Source organism: Brienomyrus brachyistius, unplaced genomic scaffold, assembly GCF_023856365.1.
Source record: "Brienomyrus brachyistius isolate T26 unplaced genomic scaffold, BBRACH_0.4 scaffold464, whole genome shotgun sequence".
Lineage (NCBI taxonomy): Eukaryota > Metazoa > Chordata > Actinopteri > Osteoglossiformes > Mormyridae > Brienomyrus > Brienomyrus brachyistius.
The window spans coordinates 44,002-67,139 of NW_026042739.1; the positions used below are offsets into that span (position 1 = coordinate 44,002).

General features: G+C 41.4%; 1 long non-coding RNA gene across 1 annotated transcript in view; it reads right to left on the minus strand.

The window, feature by feature from the left end:
* LOC125729075 (uncharacterized) overlaps positions 1–18,780 on the minus strand; it is a 58,816-nt gene extending 40,036 nt beyond the window's left edge. Inside the window, exon 1 of the long non-coding RNA XR_007389575.1 lies at positions 18,268–18,780. This is a non-coding gene — a long non-coding RNA (uncharacterized LOC125729075). The remainder of the gene's footprint in view (positions 1–18,267) is intronic.
* Between the last annotated feature and the right edge of the window lie 4,358 nt (positions 18,781–23,138).

Here is a 23,138-nt window from a genome sequence, read left to right on the forward strand (position 1 = left end):
TGGACAGATAAAGGTAAGGATATATTTGACACTTTTATAGCAAAATCGATCCAAAACTGCTGTGCACATACGCCATTATCCAAACCAGCAGTATATGGATCTGTATCATTTATTTTTATATTATCATGCTGATAGCCTACACCTGCAAAAGAGGCAGCACACTTTGCTTGTGACTTATTCATAGGTTTCCCATATATAGTTAATCCATCGGCATGAGATGGCATGTGGGTACAGACATAACAATTAGTTAAATTGTCTTTCTTTGCTGAATCATAAACATAACGGTACCAGTAGTTTTGTAGGAAAGGATGGGTCTCATTTGTGGAGATAGGTCTCAGGTGGGAGCCGTCATGTGTCCATCTAGGTGGGCGAAACACCTGCTCTGGTGAGTGCAGAAGCAGACCAACAATTCCCATAAAGAGAATTACACCGAGAGTTACCTTACCACATCCCCACCCAATCAGAGCCATTCTAAATGGAGTGCAGATCAGCTGTTTTCTTCACCGGGTTGAGACGTCAGTATCCTATTGATTGCTGCGCCTTTGTAGCGGACTTCCACTGCTACTCCGAAGGTACAGAGGTCTCTGATACGGGCTTGATGGGCTTACAGTGACTCTTATGTATCCAGGAAGGTCGCTCTGCTATTTTCACCGCTGTTGGTGTTGTGAGCAGGACTTGATAAGGTCCGTCCCACCGAGGCGTGCTCCAATCCTTTCGCAACAGGACCTTGACCAGGATCCAATCTCCTGGCTGCAGATTATCCTGTTGAACAGAAACAGAATTTACTGGCAGACTACTGGGGTTATATTTTTGTTGTGATGATAATAGCTTACGCATCCAATCGGCTAACGTATTTTCTCTGTCTGCTTTTCCTATATCACTCATTTCGGTTGCTAAGGGAAACGGTCTACCATACACTATTTCAAATGGTGTCAATCCTGCAGGAGTGGGAGTTATTCTCATCCATAATTTTACTAGAGACAAACATTCTGGCCACGGTCTTTTTGTCTCTTCCACTGTCTTTCTGAGCCTTGTTTTAATGGTGCCGTTGGTCCTTTCCACCAAGCCTGCGCTCTGGGGGTGATAAGCACAATGATTTTTGATCGTAAACCCTAATGCTTGTGAGCAAAGGGACATGGTCTGATTTACAAAATGAGTCCCATTGTCCGATCTTATAATATGAGGTATGCCATAGGTAGGGAAATAATGGCCTACCAAACATTTTGCAACGGTCATTGCATCACAGTGTTTTACAGGGTATATTTCTACCCACTTAGAAAAGGTGTCTATAACGACTAGGCAACACTTCTTCCCTTGTGACCAAGATAATTCAATGAAATCCATATGTACAATTTGAAATGGATACTCAGCTGCGGGAAACTGGCCACGTTTTGGCCTTATGTTGCCTTGTGCATTGTGTTTACAGCAAATTAAGCACGCTCGACAAAATTGTTTTGCATAATCAGAAAAATTTATAGTATAAAAGTATTGTTGAATAATATGTACCATCCCTCCTGTTGAGACATGGGTGTTTCCATGGCTCACTAAGGCAGCTGTCTTGTATAAATTTTTTGGTAGGATGGGCTTGTCATTCATATAATAAGTTTTCCCTTGCTGTATTGCTCCTCTCTTAATCCAGCTCTGTATTTCTGTTTTAGGTGCATGAGTCTGTGCATCACATAGTACATCACTATCTATCAACAAGACATCTGTAACATTTAAGGCAGGTTGTTTTTGTGCAGCACTTTTTGCCGTCATGTCCGCAAAACTGTTTCCTTTAGCTATTGCGGAAGCATCAGTTTGGTGTGCCTTACATTTGCATATCGCAAGGCAATTTGGTAATTGCACAACATCTAACAACCTGAGTAATAGGTTCGTATGAGTTAAAGATGTTCCTTGCGATGTCTTGAATCCTCTATTTTTCCACACTCTTGCATGGTGATGAACAGCTCCAAACACATATTGACTATCAGTGTATATTGTAAGTGGCTTGTTTTTGAAGAGCTCACATGCCCTAATTACAGCATAGAGTTCAGCCGCTTGTGCTGAACAAGCAGGGGGAAGTGCATTGGCCTCCAACACTTCAGTAGATGTAACTACAGCATATCCGACCTTGTTCTTCCCCATGTCATTTTTTGATGCTGATCCATCTACAAAAACAACTGTTGAATCTGGTATTGGGGTCTGTAAAATATCTGCTCTTGGTTTGGTTTGTTCTTCCACAACTGCTTTGCACGAATGTGGCTCTCCATCTTCCGCTGTCGGAAGAAGGGTGCTAGGGTTGAGAGGACCACATCGCTGTATTGTGATGTTTGACTGTGAAAGCAGGAGTGAGACTAGGGTCAGATGTCTAACATGTGTGAGGAATGGCAGTGGCGTCTGCAGTAAAACTAAAGAAACTGAATGTGGCACCTTCAAAGTGAGTGGGTGACACAACACTAATTCTGCTGATAATTTCACTGCTTCTGCAGCAGCTGCACATGCCTGCAAACACTGCGGAAAACCAGCTGCCACTGCATCTAATCGTTTAGAATAGAACGCCAATGGCCTCTCTTTTGCGCCGAATGGCTGTGTTAATACTGCCTTCATATACCCTTGATTTGCATCAACACATAGAATAAATGGTTGTTGATAATCTGGCAGAGCAAGTGTCACATTAGTTTGTAACATCATTTTTAAGTTTGTGAATGCCAATTCTCCTTCTTTTGTCCACTGAATTTTATCTTTCAGTGCCATGTCCTTCCCATAAATCAGGGTTTGTAAAGGTTGAACGAGTGCAGCATAATCAGGTAACCATTCCCTGCAATAATTGCAAAGTCCTAAGAAGGACATCATTTGCTGTTTAGTCTTTGGCTTTGGTGCCTCTTGTATTGCCTGTTTTCTAGTTTCTAATAATGATCGACCTTGTTGGGAGAGTTTATGTCCAAGATATATAACTTCCTCTCTGCAATACTGTAATTTTTGTTTTGATGCTTTATGTCCTGTATCATACAAATGCTGTAACACTAACAGTGTGGCTTCTTTGCAATGCTGTTTTGTATCTGAAGCAATTAATATATCATCTACATACAATAGCACTTGACTATGGGATGGTATTTTACAGGAACTCATTGAATAGCGTAGTGCCATTGTATATACATGTGGACTTTCTGAAAACCCTTGAGGGAGTCTAGTGTATGTGTATTTATGTCCTTTATAAGTGAAACCAAATAAGTGTTGTGAATCAGGATGTAGTGGTACTGAGAAAAAGGCATTACTCAGATCCACTACTGAAAAATACTTCTTGTCAGGGGACAAGGAATTTAACAAAAGGTGTGGATTAGGCACATCTGGTGCAGCATGTTGTACTATTTCATTTACTGGTCTTAAATCCTGCACCATGCGCCATTTCCCTGTATGTCCCTTCTGGACGGGGAATATAGGAGTATTGCAAGTGGCCTCAGGAGCCTCTCGCAATATTCCTGATGCCAACATATCCTGCACTACAGGGGCTATACCTTTCTCTGCTTCAGGTTTTAACGGGTATTGTCTAACTACCGGACGGTGTTCTGATTTCACAATTACTTTGTAAGGTGGAAACCCCTTTACCAGTCCTACATCAGTGGGGGAGGACGACCACAACCCTTCCGGGAGGCGATCTAGATCTGGACATGATCCCTCCTCCAGGGTTGGAAAAATTTGTCAGGTTGGGTCCTGCAAGTGTGTGGTGAGAGTGGTTTGAACTCTCCATCCCAAAGGAAACCGCCACACATTGTGTTTTTTGTCATAGCTCCAAAAGGAGCCAGGTACGGGTTGGTAGTTATTGTAACTGTGCATGGAATCTCGTAAGAACATCTCTACGTCCCTCCACTGCATCTGAGGTGGTTTTGATAGAGATACGTGTGGTGTTTCCCCTCTGAACACAGCCTGTTGTTTATTAGATAAGATGACTGAAGCAGCAGAAAAGCCAGTAGTGGAGTTAACATATATATGTTGTAAGGTGATACAAGTGTCTTGAAGGGCATGAAACGTTTTGTCATAGGCATAATCTGGTCCTAGGGTGCCTTTGTACCACATAGTGACGTGTAAGGCATCGTCAGGCATGAACTGGGTTTGTTTAGGGGACTGCTTTTCTCTAGTTTTTCTCAATATTTCACGTGTCTGTGCTGTCCCCCCCAGATCTAGGGACCAATAATACTGTGGAGCTGACATGCCATGTATCACGAAAGTTTGCTTTTCTACTATAGCCTTCATGCCAGTGGGTGTTGCAATCACACTAATACCCATTTGTATCATAAGATCCCTTCCTAACAGATTGACTGGACATGAAGGGCTTATTAGCACTTGGGCGTGACATTCTAACTCTGTTTCCTCATCTTTTATGCTAACTGGATTTGTCAATTGATGACTTTCAGCTTGGCCTCCTGCAGTTCGGATATTTATGGAGGACGAAGAAAAGGTGACCCTTGGAGGGCTAGTGGTTAACACTGTCCTACAGGCTCCTGTATCACATAGGCACTCATATATTTTCCCATTTATAATAAGCCTTCGTTTTGGTAGTTCTTCAAGTTGTTTTAGTGCTAGCAGCTGGTAAACTGCTTGCAAATCTATCTCTTCTGTCTCATCCTGTTTTTGCAGCTTATCTGGCTCTTTTGATAGTTCACAGGCTAATTGTCATTGATTCTCTGTGGAATTTGGGTTGTTTATAAACTTGGTTCTACATTGCCTAGCTAAGTGCCCAAGTTTTCCGCATGTCCAGCAAGTGTTATCTTGCTGTAATAAATTTCGCTGATTGCTCCTAAAAGCACCTCTCCCCCTTCCTCGGCCTCGTGACCTTCCTCTGAACCCTCCCCTCCCCGGAGGATTCATATGTATTATTGCAACAGTATCATTAGCAGCAAACACTGCGTCTGATTTCTGTTTTTGTGCTGTATGGGCGTGTTGGGCATATTCTAGGGCTTGCTGTACTGAACCAGTATTCTGATGTACCCAATGTTTATCTATGTATCTCTTCAGTTCAGGTTTTAGCCCTGTGATGAACGCACGTTTTAACTGTTGCTGATAAACTCCTCCATTTTCCTCATTATAAGGAATTCCTGAATTCCCTCTAAACACCACTCTCATCCTATCCATAAAATCCTCTGGCTCTTCTCCATCTTTTTGCTTGCATTGTGCAATTCTGCCATAATCTGCTCGTCTCATAAACACTGTCTCTATCCTTCCATGTAATTGCTCCATACTCTGTTGCAGAGCTTGTGAATTATGTGCAAGTGGTTGATTGTCTGGTCCATGACCAGTAAAGTCTCCTGCTACTCTTCCCCATTTATGATTGAACAGCTGTCTTAAACACTGGAACATTTCTCTACCATTCAGGTGGAAACTGCTCTGTAGTTCCAATATTGCTGTCCAAAATTCTGGTACCCCTTCATCAACAGGAGGTATTCCTTTTAATGCTGCCGTTCTATCTTCAGCTGTCCATGGTCTATAGACTAACATTGTTTCAGGTCCTCCATCTGGCTCTCTATTAGGGTTTGCCACCTCCACTAGGGGGCATTGTAATTCTATTTCTTCCTCTTCACTATCAATATCAATGCCTTCATTTCGCGGATGCCATCGAATCTTAGCAGTAGCTAGATCGCGCACAGGGTATAACGTAGGATCTCTACTCCTAGTTATAATGGGGGAAGAAGGAAGAGCTGATGGCTTCTTTGGTATTGTGCCCATAGCTGATGGTTGTTTTATTTCCCTTCTATCTACGGGTTGCATAGGGGCAGGCAATAGTGGTGGTGTTGGTGGTCTATTTTCTCTATGTTTTATTTTGGCCACCGTCTCATCATCTAAAGTGATTAGAGCGGCTGCAGTTAATTTATCCTTTCTATCATCCTTTTTCTGCTTTCTACGTACATCTCTTAACTTACTTTGTTCCAACCAATTATCTGAATACTTATATTCTTTTTTCCTTTTCTCCAATTTTCCTTTCTTCAAGGTTTGTAACATTTCTAGTCTTAAATTTCCTTGTAATTTTAAGATATCTGGAGTGTGGAGTTTCCCTTCAAACCCATGTTTTTTTCTCCACCTCTGATTACTTATTTGTCCTGAACCTGGTTTATATCCTTCCATAAACTTCTCATCTCCCTCTAGTTCAATCCTCTTACTCTGATTCTTTCCCATTTTTTTTCTTTCCCGTCTCCGCACTACACAGGTCCTGGGTGGAAATTCACTGGTACAAGATATATGGGAGGACACCAATACGGCCTTCTACTACACGCTGTTCGTGCAGCGGTATCGGTTTTCAGGGATGAAACCCGTCCTTGATCCTTCAATCACCAGTACTTCTTTCCCACCAGGCAAAATAAGAAATGGACTGACAGAAGCAACTCTAAGCCTCTTTAATAGTCTTAGTCCAGTCATTCACACAATACATGCATGTTCATATTTCGCTTAATTACGGCTAAGCCTAACCCCTTTTCTGCTTAATTACGGCTAAGCCTAACCCACGTCAATTGACCCGGTTATTTCGCTGAATAACCTTTGTTGTCTCACCTGTCCTGTGTGCCTGTGTTCCGCCACCGAGGTCCGTCAGACATCACCAGACGTCGAGCGCAGTTCTAACCACCGGCCTGATGACGAATTCACGTCACAGGTCTTTTCTGCACCCGTCTCCGAGTGGCTGCCGGCAGGCTTCAGTGTCGCTCCTCTCGGCGTGCTGGCGATGTCGTCAGGTGTCCTCGAATCCGGCTCGAAGGACCAAATTATATGTTGGAGAAAGCGTCAGGCTTTCCACTCCAACTCTGCACACAGGACCAAACTACAGTACAGTATATGTTGGAGAAAGCGACAGGCTTTCCACTCCAACTCTGTACACACCATTAATTACGAGACAACACACTTAGAGTTTTACTTGCACAAGGGTAACCACACTCTCTGCATGCTAGGCTACAAAGGAATGTGTTACAAAGGGTGGTTCCCCTTGGCACCTTTATTTATAGTCAATGGGGGGCAGGGGTCTTGGAGTGAGAACAAAGAAAAGACTGTGAGAGTAAGAAGAAGTTCTGGTTTTACTCAGGTGGACAACTATTTAAACACGTGCTCAGGATACGTGTAAACTAATATAATCTAAAGTATGAAGGTAAAGGAAAACAAAATAATGTATATACATATTTACACTCATTGCTGATTATACAGAAATGATAACAAATGATTACTAACAGTTTCTTCAACCTAACAATGGGTGTATCGAGACTAGTTGGTCATTATGGATAACTAAGTTGCACTAAAATTGGGTGAGCAGGCAAGGCATGTCACCCAGGTTGTGTGACAATTATTTTATATATATATGTATATATATATTCCCTCCACCACCCCTCCTTTACGGAGGACTGCTTTATTTTTAATATCCATTGCGAAAAAAAACACAAGAAAAAGAAAAAATATCTATATATATATACATATATATATATATATATATATATATATATATATATATATATATATATATGGGTGTGTCGAGACTAGATGGTCAGTATGGATAACTAAAGTGCACTAAAATTGGGTGAGCAGGCAAGGCATGTCACCCAGGTTGTGTGACAATTATTTTATATAAATGTATATATATATATATATATATATATATATATATATATATATATATATATATATATATATATATATATTCCATCCACCATCCCTCCTTTACGGAGAACTGCGTTATTTTTCTTTTCTATTGCTAATAAAAAAACTATATATATGTACATATATATATATATATATGGGTGTATCGAGACTAGTTGGTCATTATGGATAACTAAGTTGCACTAAAATTGGGTGAGCAGGCAAGGCATGTCACCCAGGTTGTGTGACAATTATTTTATATATATATGTATATATATATTCCCTCCACCACCCCTCCTTTACGGAGGACTGCTTTATTTTTAATATCCATTGCGAAAAAAAAACACAAGAAAAAAAAAAAAATTCTATATATATACATATAAATATATATATATATATATATATATATATATATATGGGTGTGTCGAGACTAGATGGTCAGTATGGATAACTAAGGTGCACTAAAATTGGGTGAGCAGGCAAGGCATGTCACCCAGGTTGTGTGACAATTATTTTATGTAAATGTATATATATATATATATATTCCATCCACCATCCCTCCTTTACGGAGAACTGCGTTATTTTTCTTTTCTATTGCTAATAAAAAAACTATATATATATGTACATATATATATATATATGGGTGTATCGAGACTAGTTGGTCATTATGGATAACTAAGTTGCACTAAAATTGGGTGAGCAGGCAAGGCATGTCACCCAAGTTGTGTGACAATTATTTTATATATATGTATATATATATTCCATCCACCATCCCTCCTTTATGGAGAACTGCGTTATTTTTATTGTCTATTGCAAAAAAAAAAACAAAAAAAACTATATATATATACATATATATTTATGGGTGTATCGAGACTAGATGGTCATTATGAATAACTAAGGTGCACTAAAACTGGGTGAGCAGGCAAGGCATGTCACCCAGGTTGTGTGACAATTATTTTATATATATGTATATATATATTCCATCCACCATCCCTCCTTTATGGAGAACTGCGTTATTTTTATTGTCTATTGCAAAAAAAAAAACAAAAAAAACTATATATATATATACATATATATATATGGGTGTATCGAGACTAGAAGGTCATTATGCATAACTAAAGTGCACTAAAATTGGGTGAGCAGGAAAGGCATGTCACCCCAGTTGTGTGACAATTATTTTATATATATGTATATATATATATATATTCCCTCCACCACCCCTCCTCTACGGAGGACTGCTTTATTTTTATTTCCATTGCAAAAATAAAAAATTTTAAAACACAAAAAAAAAAAAAAACGAAAATAATAATAATAAAAATAATTTTGAATGTGTATTCAAATAAGTTTGAATGTGTGTGAACTATATATAAATATATATATACACATGCATATACAGAAATATATACACACACACACATATATATATATACACACACACACACAGACACACACTCACATAAACACATACACACACTGTGTACAGTCTTATGCAAAGGTTTGGCACCCCTTGACAAATAACATCTTTTCAATTACAAAAGCAACAATATCAGTTAATACAGTCTCTTTAGGAACTGGGGGAAAAATACACAATATTTTCAGCAAACATTGATGAATAGTTACTTTTTATGCCATAAATTGAACAAAATTACAAAATAAAAACATTATTATGGCACTCTGCAAAAGTTTGGGCACCCTACGTAATCAGTACTTAGTAACACCTCCTCTGCCAGATATCACAGCTTACAAGCGCTTCTTATAGCCAGCTGAAAGGCTTTCAGTTCTTGTACTTGGGATTTTCTCACATTCTTCCTTGCAAAAGGCTTCTAGTTCTGTAATATTCTAATATATCAAGGGCTGTATTGTCAAATAGGAGATCGGCAGCATTCTCCCACCTGAGAAAACTGTACTACAATGCCCTTGATAGTGTGTAGAAACACACTCGTCAGCTCTAGTCCTCCTGTAACAACGCAAAAGGACTGGCAACCCTCAGGTATTTATGCGTGCGATTGTATGATAAATTCACCCTGACAGTCTCACACTTCTCTTGGTACCAACAGGTCTCATGGAATATATAAAAGGCAACTGCAACAATTATACTCGGCACTAAACATCGAGGCACGGAAATGCAGCAGAGCTTGTGTATTTCTCAGGATGCATTCTAGTAAAATGCCCGGAAAATGAGCTAAAGACATATTTCAAGGGGCACTATATAAAACCGATGGAAATTTTACTGATTAAATAAAAGGAAAAGCATCGTTTGAAAAATCACAAATGTTTCTAAGATTCAATGCATCGCTTTTTGACCACATCATAGCGATGAACACATCATTGTTCCTGACAATGTCCTAATACAGAAATAAAACTTTATGTTGGTAAACTCAAAAAGCCTTCAGCTGTCACACTGGCTAACGATCTCAAACGATTATAAAGCAGCATTTTGAAAAGCGCTGTTTTAAAATAACAGATACAACACTTACCTTGTCTTCTGGCCAAATGCTTTTCACGGCTTGGCACTCCAACGGTGCTGAAACGAAATTTGTATTTCCTCCTACCTCGTTGGCCCTTCAGTTCTTCTTTTCTCCCTTTGGATGTTTTTTTCCTTCTTCTTTGGATATTGTTTTTTATTTTTGTTTGTTTTTTTTTACTTTGCATGTTTTTCCTTCTTCGGATATTATTTTTTTGGCTTATTTTTTTAGACGATGTTTTTTTCGTCTTCTTTAAAAATTGATTTTTTTCGTCTTCTTTAAATATTGTTTTTTTTTTCATCCTTTTGATGTTGTTTTACGGAACAAGAGCCGTACAGTGCTACTCTATCAGGAGGTAGCGCCAACTGAACGCCTTGAAGCAGTACCCAGCTCTTTTATAGGGAGCGTCAACCCGAAGTCAAGTTCTAGAACGTTGCACTCACTTTTCATTGGTTTCCCAGCTATGCTGTCAGAATAATGTTTGCTGATTGGTCGAAAATTTTAAAACGTACCCGAGTACTGTAAAAAAAACTCAAGATCTTGCTACCCTACGGAGCACCCATAAGGTGATTTTTTTTATACGTTATATGCAGCTATTTGTAGCAGGCCGTAATTAGACTAATCCACCCTTTGTCAATAAAGCCAACAAGAGAACAGGTTGCCCAAAGTTTGCTCAGGTACACGCCACAGCACAACCTTAAAAACACATCCAGCACAAATCACACTAGTGAATGACACAGCAAATCACAGCAATAAAAAAGACCCCTATGGGCAATCCAGCACCCAGACTACAGGTGCCAAAAGGCCCAGCCTGCCTAATAATGAACCCAAAATATACATACAACAAAGAAAAAGACACAAACAAAAAAGAAAATAAAACTAGCCAGCTGCTCCCACTAAACCCCGCTCCCGAGGCCACTAAGCCGGCTGGCTTGATAATACACGATACAACCTCAGATAAAACATATTAAAGCAACACCAGGGAGGTTTACAACCTGATCCTTAAAATTATCGACCCGTAATTCCACCTTGAAAACCCCTAAAGAACAGTAGTTTACCCCATGACTCACTGCCCCATTCAAACAAAAAAAAAACAGGTTTTTGGGGTAACCTTTAGGTCAGCTCTTCAAAACCAGGTATGAGGACTCTTCAGCTAATCAGTCCTCTAATTAGAAATCTAATTAGGGAGTTGCAGCGAAAACCTGCATACACACCGGCCCTTTGCGGATAAGATTGTTCACCCCTGAAACAAGCAAACAGAAAGGCTGCTACACTGCAAATTCAATATGCCCGCCGATGCTCCACCAAATCTATCAGGACCCTGCCTGTCTTTCCCGTGCCTGCTCCTTTGCCAATATGCCCTACCATCGGAACATGCACAGCCATCTCGCCCCGGCTATGCCTCCAGTCCGAACTGCAGTTCCTATACCTGCCTATAATTGCCTGGCTACAATCCATCCCCCAAAATGAAATTGATGACCCAACGATCACAGCTAAGAATTCTATCCCCAAACCACTGGTCTTCCTCCCCAACCGAACGATCATTCACTGACCGTGGTAACTTATAAGGGTTGGTATGATGACCAGTGGTGGACCTCACCGAACGTTTAACTGGTCTCTACACCTCGGGGGGGACATAACCTCCTCCATTATACGAGGCCTACTTGTGGATGCTCTATTGCGACCCCTCCCACCAGCCCTGTCCCCGTAAAATCACAGAGTCCTCATCCGATTCCATTTCTGTTGCCCCTGTGGGCAACCCAGACTCAGGAGACATTACCAGAACATCTTCCCCTGACATAACAACCCCCTGTGGTACTGGACGCAACTCTGTTCGGTGAACTTGACGGACAACCCCGTCCCCCTCCATTGGAGTTGCAGAGTAAACTGCACCCTGATCTTGGGGACACCGAACTACCATATACAAACAGGCATCCCAATGATCCTGTATTTTACCTCGAACATGGTTCCGCAAACACACCAGCTGACCTTCATCAAACCCCTAATCATTAACCAACTCATTGTGTTTCCGATTTCGTGGTGTGGCTTGTTCCTCCAACTAAGCCTTCACATACTCTTGAAGCACCTGCAAACTTTCCTGATGGTTTTGTACCCATTCCTCCAAAGGTCCACCATACTGACTGATCCCGGCAGGAGCCTGAAGATAGTGTATCGGTAATCGAGGCTCACAGCCAGACCTTAAATAAAAAGGCATCATCCAGTCATTTGGTGGGGTGTAGTATTGTAAGCTTCTCTGCTGGAGGAAGTGTGTGAAGCAAATTGTGCAAAAAAAATATTAAAGCAACACCAGGGAGGTTTACATCTAGATCCTTAAAATGATCGACCTGCAATTCCACCTTGAAAATCCAATTACCATATAAAGGATACAAGATGTAAAGATGACAAATGACATGGCACACATTTGTTGTTTAGACTGTTGTGTCAGGTTAATTGAAAGCTGAAGGATCTTAGTGTTTACTAGTCTAAGTAACAGAATGTCTAAACACTGTGCTTGCCTTTATGGGTTTTTAAGCAGAACATATAGGTATAGAAACATATTAACATTACGTTTCACGATTCACTGACTGGAGAATAGGAGAATATACACATCAATATTACTACTTAAGTTAACTAACCCTAATCCCAACCCCTATTGGCACGGAGCCCGCCAGGGTTCAGGTGAGATATAAATCTGTAATCTGTATCAATGGTTTTGCTATCCATACCCACCCTATTAATGTTAGCTTCCCAGGGTTTCTTGTTAGACAAGCTCTGTGTCTCTCTATACCCCCATTTACTGCACGACTGATTGTCCATTTATAAAGAATCAAATAGGGTGAAGATGGTTTTAGTTTACAATTACTCTGGAAGGTGACCAGATTAAAAAAAACTAAATACCATGCCTACGTGTATGTAATCTCCATCACAGTCCCCATTTTCCCCATAATCCTCGTTTTGATAGTGCCAATTTGTGTAATGTGAGTTTTTTTTTTTTTTTAAAAACTGTTATAGAAGAACATACTGGATGCCACATGTGTACAATTACCCCTTTCTAATTAGTGGGGTCCGTTGTGTCAGCTACAGCCTTTACTAACATACACATAAGTATACAGTCTTACAGCACTTTTGTTTTCCTTTTGTATTTAATGGTTTTCCATTTAGGGGGCAGCATGGTGGTGCAGTGGTTAGCACTGTTGCCTCACACCTCTAGGGCCCGGGTTCGAGTCTCCACCTGGGTCACATGTGTGTGGAGTTTGCATGTTCTACCCATGTCATCGTGGGGTTTCCTCCGGGTACTCTGGTTTCCCCAACAGTCCAAAAACATGCTGAGGCTAATTGGAGTTGCTAAATTGCCCATAGGAGTGTATGCGTGAGTGAATAGTGTGTGAGTGTGCCCTGCGATGGGCTGGCCCGCCATCCTGAGTTGTTCCCTGTCTCGTGCCCATTGCTTCCGGGATAGGCTCCAGACCCCCCGCGATCCAGTAGGATAAGCGGTTTGGAAAATGGATGGATGGATGGATGGACAGTTTTCCATTTGAGGAATTAGCAAAAAACTGCAGTGCATGATGGGTAGGATCTAAAGGCTGCCTAACGCCCTTAATTTGTTTGCAATTTCGCCAGGTAGGCTACCTTCTTTAAACTGCGTTTTGCTAGACTACACATTTCGAGATGTTTTATTGTAGTCTTGGTAAATATATATATATAGTTTAGCCTAACCCAGCCACTTAAGGGAGCAAGCCAGCTCAGGTAGGTGCCAGTCCCAAGCCCGGATTAATGGAGAGGGTTGGCGTCAAGAAATAAAGAGAAATAAAGACAACTAATACTCCTAGTTTGCGAGATCTGACTGCAATGGCAGCACTGCTACAAGGGTGTGGATAAATCTATACAAATATCACCTGCATGCACATTACTTCTTTTACAATAACCAACTCCTGATCCATACTGTTAGTCGTGAAAAAAAAAACTATCGTGTACATAGAGGCCCTGTGTAAAAAGATAACTGCCAAGGAAAAGATCAAAAACATTTATTTCAAGGATACAAAGTTTTTATGGTCATGTACAGTGTACAGTGCAATTCTTATTTGATTAACTTGAATGTCTCCACAGACTAGACGATTAAACAAATAAAGCAGCGCAACATTACAATAACTAATAACAAATAAACAAAGCTCACGAGTACTATTACAGTATTTATATCATTTATTTAAACTTAATTTTACCAGGTAAATTAACTACAAAGCAGTTACCACTGCTTTACCTGCTTCTCGGGAGAAATAGCAGATATACGTCATGTATGTGACTAAATTCTTAAGCCAATAAGGGCAAAGTTGTGTCGTAATGGAGGTGGATCCAGTTTGTGCAGCCGGTTAAAGACACTACGGGCATGTAAATGGAGAACGAAATTATAGTTATACCGAATCTCCTACACACAATACCAAGGTTACCAACTTTGGTCAGCTGACCGGAGTGAGACGTTCAATTCCCGTAAGATTTCTTTGCGCCAGCCTGAGAGTCTGAAAACACGTCACACCAGATGCATGAGAGATGGAAACCTGGGATATTCAGTCGAATCAGATCAAATATGATGCTAAGTTAGTACTAAGTTAAAATATGTTCCGGACTTGTAACATGCACCCATGATTTGGAACAGTCAGCAGGCTGTCTCTGGCCACGCCCCCTACACTCGGTCCGGCCCCTGGCTTTTCCTGAATTCTGATTCCTTTAGATAAACATTGACTTCATTGATATTGTTATTGATTTATCGACAGACCATCATACTTTTTAGACGTTATAATAACAACACTCTATTGATCCCCAAAGAGAGAAATTCTCTCCTTGCCTGCCCCCTCTTACTGTCCATGATACACAAGCACATATGTAGAAAAACGTCAGCTTGGAAGCCAAGGCTGGACTTAACCTACTCTATTCTGGTATTCTGTTCTCCCAAGTAAGGCATCCCAAGTTCGAATCCAACTTCCGACAAAAGTTCTTCAATCGCTACAGCACAATTTGAGCCACTGATCGGCTTTAATTGCTTTGTTTTATTTTTGCGTTTCAGGCAAAACTACATAACACTTAAAGACACTTCGGGCATGCAAATGGAGAACGAAATTATAGTTATACCGAATCTCCTACACACAATACCAAGGTTACCAACTTTGGTCAGCTGGCCGGAGTGAGACGTTTCTCAGGCGCCAGCCTGAGAGTCTGAAAACACGTCACACCAGATGCATGAGAGATGGAAACCTGGGATATTCAGTCGAATCAGATCAAATATGATGCTAAGTTAGTACTAAGTTAAAATATGTTCCGCACTTGTAACATGCACCCATGATTTGGAACAGCAGCATACCTGTCAAGGTTTGGATTTGAAAATAAAGGAAATTTTCCGGCACCCGCCGTGAGCCATCCCACCACCGCAACCAGGCTCCAGTATCCCTTACATTTTAAGACAGGAAATATAAAATAATATAAATTATATAAAATATAATATAAATATAAATATAAATATATAAAATATATAAAATATATTTTTGGCCACAACCGGGATTCGAACCCCGGTCTCCCGTGTGAAAGGCGGCGATCTTACCACTACACTATCCAGCAACTATATAATATAAGGGAGATTTACGGGAAAATACTAATACGGGAGGACGGCGGGAAAGAGAAGTAAAATACGGTAGTTTCCCGGCCAAAACGGGAGACTTGACAGCCTGAGATGGTCAGCAGGCTGTCTCTGGCCACGCCCCCTACACCCTGGCTTTTCCAGCGTGTTCGCGAAAACGACTTCATTATTTATCGACAGACCATCATACTTTTTAGACGTTATAATAACAACACTCTATTGATCCCCCTCTTACTGTCCATGATACACAATGACGAGACACATGTTCACTAATGACGAGAACTATTCTATTTTTCATGCCGGGGGTCCTTCAAATCTTACATTTACAAATCTTGTTCTTGTTCTCTGCTTTCTCCTTTCTCGTTCCCGTAGATATATATTATTATACGGAGATTTACGGAGTCTTCAAAGACGGTCCGGCTCCAGCTCAAGGATCACTGTTGCTGTGGTGTAGATCAGCTGATCTGTAGTAGTCTTCTACGTACATCTTCTAGTAGACCTTCTGAGGGTACTTCACGCATTCTTGGTCGGAGGGTCCAGGTTTCCAGCTTAGCTTATTTCTTATTTCTCAGGTCAGCTGCTCTTGTATTCAGCCTACTAATATATATGGGGCTTGGTACCCAATCTCGGAATGTGGGGATGATGATATATATATTATATAAAATATAATATAAATATAAATATAAATATATAAAATATATAAAATATATAAAATATATTTTTGGCCACAACCGGGATTCGAACCCCGGTCTCCCGTGTGAAAGGCGGCGATCTTACCACTACACTATCCAGCAACTATATAATATAAGGGAGATTTACGGGAAAATACTAATACGGGAGGACGGCGGGAAAGAGAAGTAAAATACGGTAGTTTCCCGGCCAAAACGGGAGACTTGACAGCCTGAGATGGCTGTCTCTGGCCACGCCCCCTACAGTCGGTCCGGCCCCTGGCTTTTCCAGCGTGTTCGCGAAAACGACTTCATTATTTATCTGATTGATTTATCGACAGACCATCATACTTTTTAGACGTTATAATAACAACACTCTATTGATCCCCCTCTTACTGTCCATGATACACAATGACGAGACACATGTTCACTAATGACGAGAACTATTCTATTTTTCATGCCGGGTCCTTCAAATCTTACATTTACAAATCTTGTTCTTGTTCTCTGCTTTCTCGTTCCCGTAGATATATATTATTATACGGAGATTTACGGAGTCTTCAAAGACGGTCCGGCTCCAGCTCAAGGATCACTGTTGCTGTGGTGTAGATCAGCTGATCTGTTTCCAGCTTAGCTTATTTCTTATTTCTCAGGTCAGCTGCTCTTGTATTCAGCCTACTAATATATATGGGGCTTGGTACCCAATCTCGGAATGTGGGGATGATGATATATATATTATATAAAATATAATATAAATATAAATATAAATATATAAAATATATAAAATATATAAAATATATTTTTGGCCACAACCGGGATTCGAACCCCGGTCTCCCGTGTGAAAGGCGGCGATCTTACCACTACACTATCCAGCAACTATATAATATAAGGGAGATTTACGGGAAAATACTAATACGGGAGGACGGCGGGAAAGAGAAGTAAAATACGGTAGTTTCCCGGCCAAAACGGGAGACTTGACAGCCTGAGATGGCTGTCTCTGGCCACGCCCCCTACAGTCGGTCCGGCCCCTGGCTTTTCCAGCGTGTTCGCGAAAACGACTTCATTTATTTTCTTATTGATTTATCGACAGACCATCATACTTTTTAGACGTTATAATAACAACACTCTATTGATCCCCAAAGAGAGAAATTCTCTCCTTGCCTGCCCCCTCTTACTGTCCATGATACACAAGCACATATGTAGAAAAACGTCAGCTTGGAAGCCAAGGCTGGACTTAACCTACTCTATTCTGGTATTCTGTTCTCCCAAGTAAGGCGTGGGTTCGAATCCAACTTCCGACAAAAGTTCTTCAATCGCTACAGCACAATTTGAGCCACTTACGGCTTTAATTGCTTTGTTTTATTTTTGCGTTTCAGGCAAAACTACATAACACTTAAAGACACTACGGGCATGTAAATGGAGAACGAAATTATAGTTATACCGAATCTCCTACACACAATACCAAGGTTACCAACTTTGGTCAGCTGGCCGGAGTGAGACGTTCAATTCCCGTAAGATTTCTTTGCGCCAGCCTGAGAGTCTGAAAACACGTCACACCAGATGCATGAGAGATGGAAACCTGGGATATTCAGTCGAATCAGATCAAATATGATGCTAAGTTAGTACTAAGTTAAAATATGTTCCGCACTTGTAACATGCACCCATGATTTGGAACAGCAGCATACCTGTCAAGGTTTGGATTTGAAAATAAAGGAAATTTTCCGGCACCCGCCGTGAGCCATCCCACCACCGCAACCAGGCTCCAGTATCAACAACAACAAACAAACAAATTTATTTTTATATAGCGCATTATCACAACATTACATTGTCTCAAAGCGCTTTACAGTATCCTCACCCAAAGCCCCCAGTGAGTAAGCCATAGGCGACAGTGGCAAGGAAAAACTCCCTAGAAGGAAGAAACCTTGAGAGGGACCAGACTCAAAGGGGAAGCCCATCCTCCAGGGGCCGGCAGGGATAGTCAAATAGAGAGAGGAGAGCAAGGAAGATAAGCCAATGCCGAAGCCGAGTCTTCTTCCAATTGCCAGGCAACCAGAGGTAAGGCAGCGGGTCATACATGGAAGATCAGAACGGCGAGCTGGATGCAGGGACGTCACTGGTGGTGGTCGGGTGTGCTGGATATCTTGATAGATTGAGGTCTCCAGGCATCACCCCCAGGAGGAGTAGGGGAAATAAAATGTACAATTAGGCATAGTAGAGGAGGCTATTGGCAGTGCTAAAAGCTAGGTGAGTACAATATGAAGTGCAATCTGCAAGCTCCGGCAGATATGGCTATGGCAGCATCAGTAGGAGGGAGAGGCAAGTGGGAATGCCGGCATGGGGAGTCCCTGAAATGTCAGCACTCCAGTTCCACAAGAGATTGCAAAGCTAGAGTGACAGCACTGACAATCCAGTTCATCCAAAGCCAATGGCACCGATCCCCACCCAGCTCTACACCTCACACTACAGGTCTGCCTGGGAGTGAAGAGTTAGCTAGGGCTAGAACTAGTGTCCCTATACGCTAAACTAAACAGGTGTGTTTTTAGTCTGGACTTGAGTTTTTAGTCTGGACAGAGCACGTTACTGACACACACATCTTCTTCGCAATGTTGCACACCTCTTTAAAATTTGCCTTTGTGATCTCCGATTGCCTCAATCGGACATCATTAGTGCCGACGTGGATAACTATCTGAGAGTATTTACGTTTACTTTTAGCCAGCACTTTTAAATTTGCCGAGATGTCGGTCGCTCTGGCACCCGGGAGACAATTTACAATGGTCGCTGGAGTCGCTACTCTCACGTTTCTTAGAATAGAATCACCAATTATTAGAGCACTTTCAACAGGCGTCTCAGTGGGAGTTTCACTGAGTGGGGAGAACCTGTTGGAAACGCGGATAGGCGAATGGTGCCGGTGTAAGTTTGGTTTGGATTTGCGACTATGCCGCCGGGTCGTCACCCACTCGCCTTGCTGCGAAGGCTCTGCTGCCGGAGCAGGGGGAGACTTACTGGCTATCGCGGACATATCCGGAGCCGCTAATACTGAGTCAATAAAACTCTCATTCTCCTGAATGTTATGTAACGTCCGGATACGTCCCTCTAACACTACAATCTTCTCCGTCAGTCTAGCGACTAACTGACACTTCTCACATGTATAAATACCGCTAATGACTGGAGAAGAATAGCTAAACATATTACACTCAGAACACGGAACAGTAGACATGGCGTTGTACTTACGTAAACTGAGGCTGTAAGGCTGGAAGCACCTTCTTAATTGAACGAAGATCGTGGGTCGGTACTTGCGTAGGTGATTAATCCGTCGGGGTCTGGGAAATTTTATTTATTTATTTTGGAGGATTATTAATCTTGCGAAGCTTTTTCCCAATGACTTAACTCGAATTATTATTTAGGTGATATCTATGGTTTCAAAGTTCGCGCGCTAGCAGTCAGTATCACTCTCGCAGGAAACAGGAAACAACGGAAATGACCATGTGTATCCCTTACATTTTAAGACAGGAAATATAAAATAATATAAATTATATAAAATATAATATAAATATAAATATATAAAATATATAAAATATAAAATAACCATTTGTCATTTATTTTCTATTAATTTTTCATGTTCACTCATGCGGCTCTGTCATTCACTAATGACTTGGATTTTTCATGCCGACTGACATCGTTCCTTCCCCGTGGGAGACAAATCTTACAGAACGCGTGACCCATCCTGCTCCTCTTCAGGAAAGTAAATTCGTCATCTTCGTCATCACCCCTTAAAACAATTACTGAAGCGAGACGGCGCACGCGTTACGGCGACAGATTTAAATTGTGAGTGCACTATATCTCGTCGCAAATGGTGCTTAACCACGGCGGGTCTCAAGCACAGGAGACTCCCAATTTCTAAATGACACACACTTGGCTCACAGCGCAAAGTTGTGTTAAACTTGCTTTGTCTAAAGCAGGCACACACATACGAGTATGATCCTGATAGGTAACTAAGCTATCGGTCTTATGTCCAAGCGCAACATAATTTAGGTTAGAACCTCATAACAAGTATTCCCGTTCGCTAATAGAGAGATCTCTCCCAGGATATATAGAAACGGAGACACTCGTCCGAATTGAACCTGGAAACAAAGCGCTACATCTGAGAATCTCGTCAGACATAGGGTTAAAGTTTACTGCAGTTTAATACGAAAGAACTACAATGAAATCACCGAAAATAAAACAAAATAATATAACTACTAATAATAGAAATAAAAATAACTATAATAAGCCCATATGATCCCGCTTAAATGCCTTCAGATTGCCATGAGTGCGACTTTTGCAACCAGTTGACAGTAGCGCTTCTTCACTGCACGTTCGGTCATAAAAAGTTTAAATTGTGTGCTCAGAATAAGTTTAAACCTTGTGCCTTGTGATTATTAACCAATTTTTATGCTGAATGGTCGGCTCAAACTCAATTGCGAAACACCGTGAGTCTGTTAATGTGTGACTTAAATGGAACTCATTAATAACCAGTATCACGTAATAACCTGGGTTAGAATAGAAGGCTTGTCCAACGAGCTGCGTCACCAGGTAATGTAAACGATCGGTAGCGAAGCTCCCCTCACGGCCAATGAGAGAGAGTCTCGCGATATTTCAGGCGAATTTGAGGTTTCAGAGCGTAGATCGCACAGGCAGGGATTCTTGTGAGCACTCAATGAACGGAGGCTGAAGTTGTGTAAAAGACATGCATTTATTCCTATAACTAACATAAGACAGACATTACACCTAACAAACAATAAACACGAAATAACGGAGTGGACACAAACAATGTAATCATGAAAATGCAATGACCAGATTTAAAATGAGTAACCTTAAAAGGGAAAATACTGTTCTGCAAAGCAAGCAATTTGTGGAAATACTGTCCTAAAGTAATATAGCAGGTGAATAGGAGTTTAGGTTGTTATAAATGAAAGGAAGTTTGTTTACTTGGTTGCAGAGTGGGGGGGGGGGGGTCTTGGCAGTTGGTTGCGGAGGCTGATGAGCTGATGGGTGATGGCACTCAGGGAGGCGCGGTGTTTGCAGCGGTTGTTGGAGTGGAGCCCCTCTGATTCCCTCTCCTGGTGAAGCTTGGGCTTGGTTGCAGTTCTCTGTCCAGCTGGGTCTTCACTGATAGGCTTCAGGAGGGCTTCTTGTGGGCTTCTCTTCTCTTGGGCTGATGTTCTCTGCCTCTCTTCGTGCTGATGGTCTTTTGTTTTCTCCTCCCTTCTGTTTCTCCTCTCCTGGCTTTGTTCTGAGGTGCCAGGTTTTATAGTGTAAAGTTCGTGAATAGGAGTGACCAGGAATTCGACTCCTGGACCAATGGCTGACCATCCATTTGGCGGGCTTTCGGAAGGGGGTCTGTATCAGTCCTTTTGAGATTTATGACCAGAGTGATTTCCCTTGTATTGATGATTTTCGTTAGGCTGGTGTAACTTTTGATATATTCACTTTCGTGGTAACCACTGACCAGATTTGGAAACTGGAGTGATTTTCCATCGGTTTGATACCAAACATGCCATAGCAGCCTAGCGGTTCACACCTCATACCATCTGTAATGATTAATTAATGATTACTTATATTATGTCGTTATGTTATATTACTCACACCTTATTTTATGCCTCACAATCTATATAATTGTAAATATACTGTGTAGCTGCTGGCGCGTTCCAAACTAAATCTCATTGTACTTACAATGTCAATAAAAACATCCATCCATCCATCTAGGCAGGCCAGTGTCGCCTCCATCCTTCCTGAAGTCAGTGATTCCTTTGTCTTTGTGCTGTTTAGTGCCAAATTGTTTGCTGAACTCCAACCTATCAGTTTCTGGACCTCATCTCTGTAAGCTGACTCATAAGAACCAAAGAGATTTACAAATGAGAGGAGGCCATTCGGCCCATCAAGCTCCTTTGAGGAGAACTTAGCTAATAGCTCAAAAATCTTATCTAGCTCTGATTTAAAAGAACCCAGGGTTTTAGCTTGTGTTACAATAACAGGAAGACTATTCCATACTCTAACTACACGCTGTGTACAGAAATGCTTCATCAAATTCGTTTTAAAATGTTCTCCAGCTAATTTCCACTTATGGCCACGAGTTCTGGTATTTAAACTAACATTGAAATAGCCATTTGGCTGAACAGCATCCAGACCTGTTAGAATCTTAAACACCTGGATTATGTCCCCCCTTAGTCTCCTTTGCTCGAGGCTAAACAGATTCAGCTCAGCTAACCTCTCCTCATTAGACATTCCTCTAAGACCAGGAATCATTCTCGTTGCCCTACGTTGCACCTTTTCCAAGGCAGCAATGTCCTTCTTAAGGTATGGTAACCAAACCCGCACACAATATTCTAGGTGGGGTCTTACCAAGGAATTATATTATCGTAGCATCACTTGCCTTGTCTTAAACTCCACACACCTAGAGATGCAATGTGCCTTCTCGCGTGGTGTTCCTGCAGAGGGAGTCTGTGAGTGCTGGAGATTGGGGGAGGGGGCAGTGTGGCTATGTCTGCTCTGTGTTCCTCCAGACGAGCAAAGAAGCTGTTTAGCTCCTTTGCTAAAAGGGCGTTGCTGTTAACAGTGACGGTGTTGTTGCCTTTGAAGTTTGTAATGTGTTGTATTCCCTGCCACACCCACTGTGGGTTGTTGTATGTGAAGTAGACCTCTATTTTCTGTTTCTCTGCCTGCCTGGCAACCTTGATGCCCCTATTCAGGTTAGCTCTGGCTGCACTCTGTGTTCTTGACTGCGCTGTCTTGTCCTGTAGTATTGTATTGTTG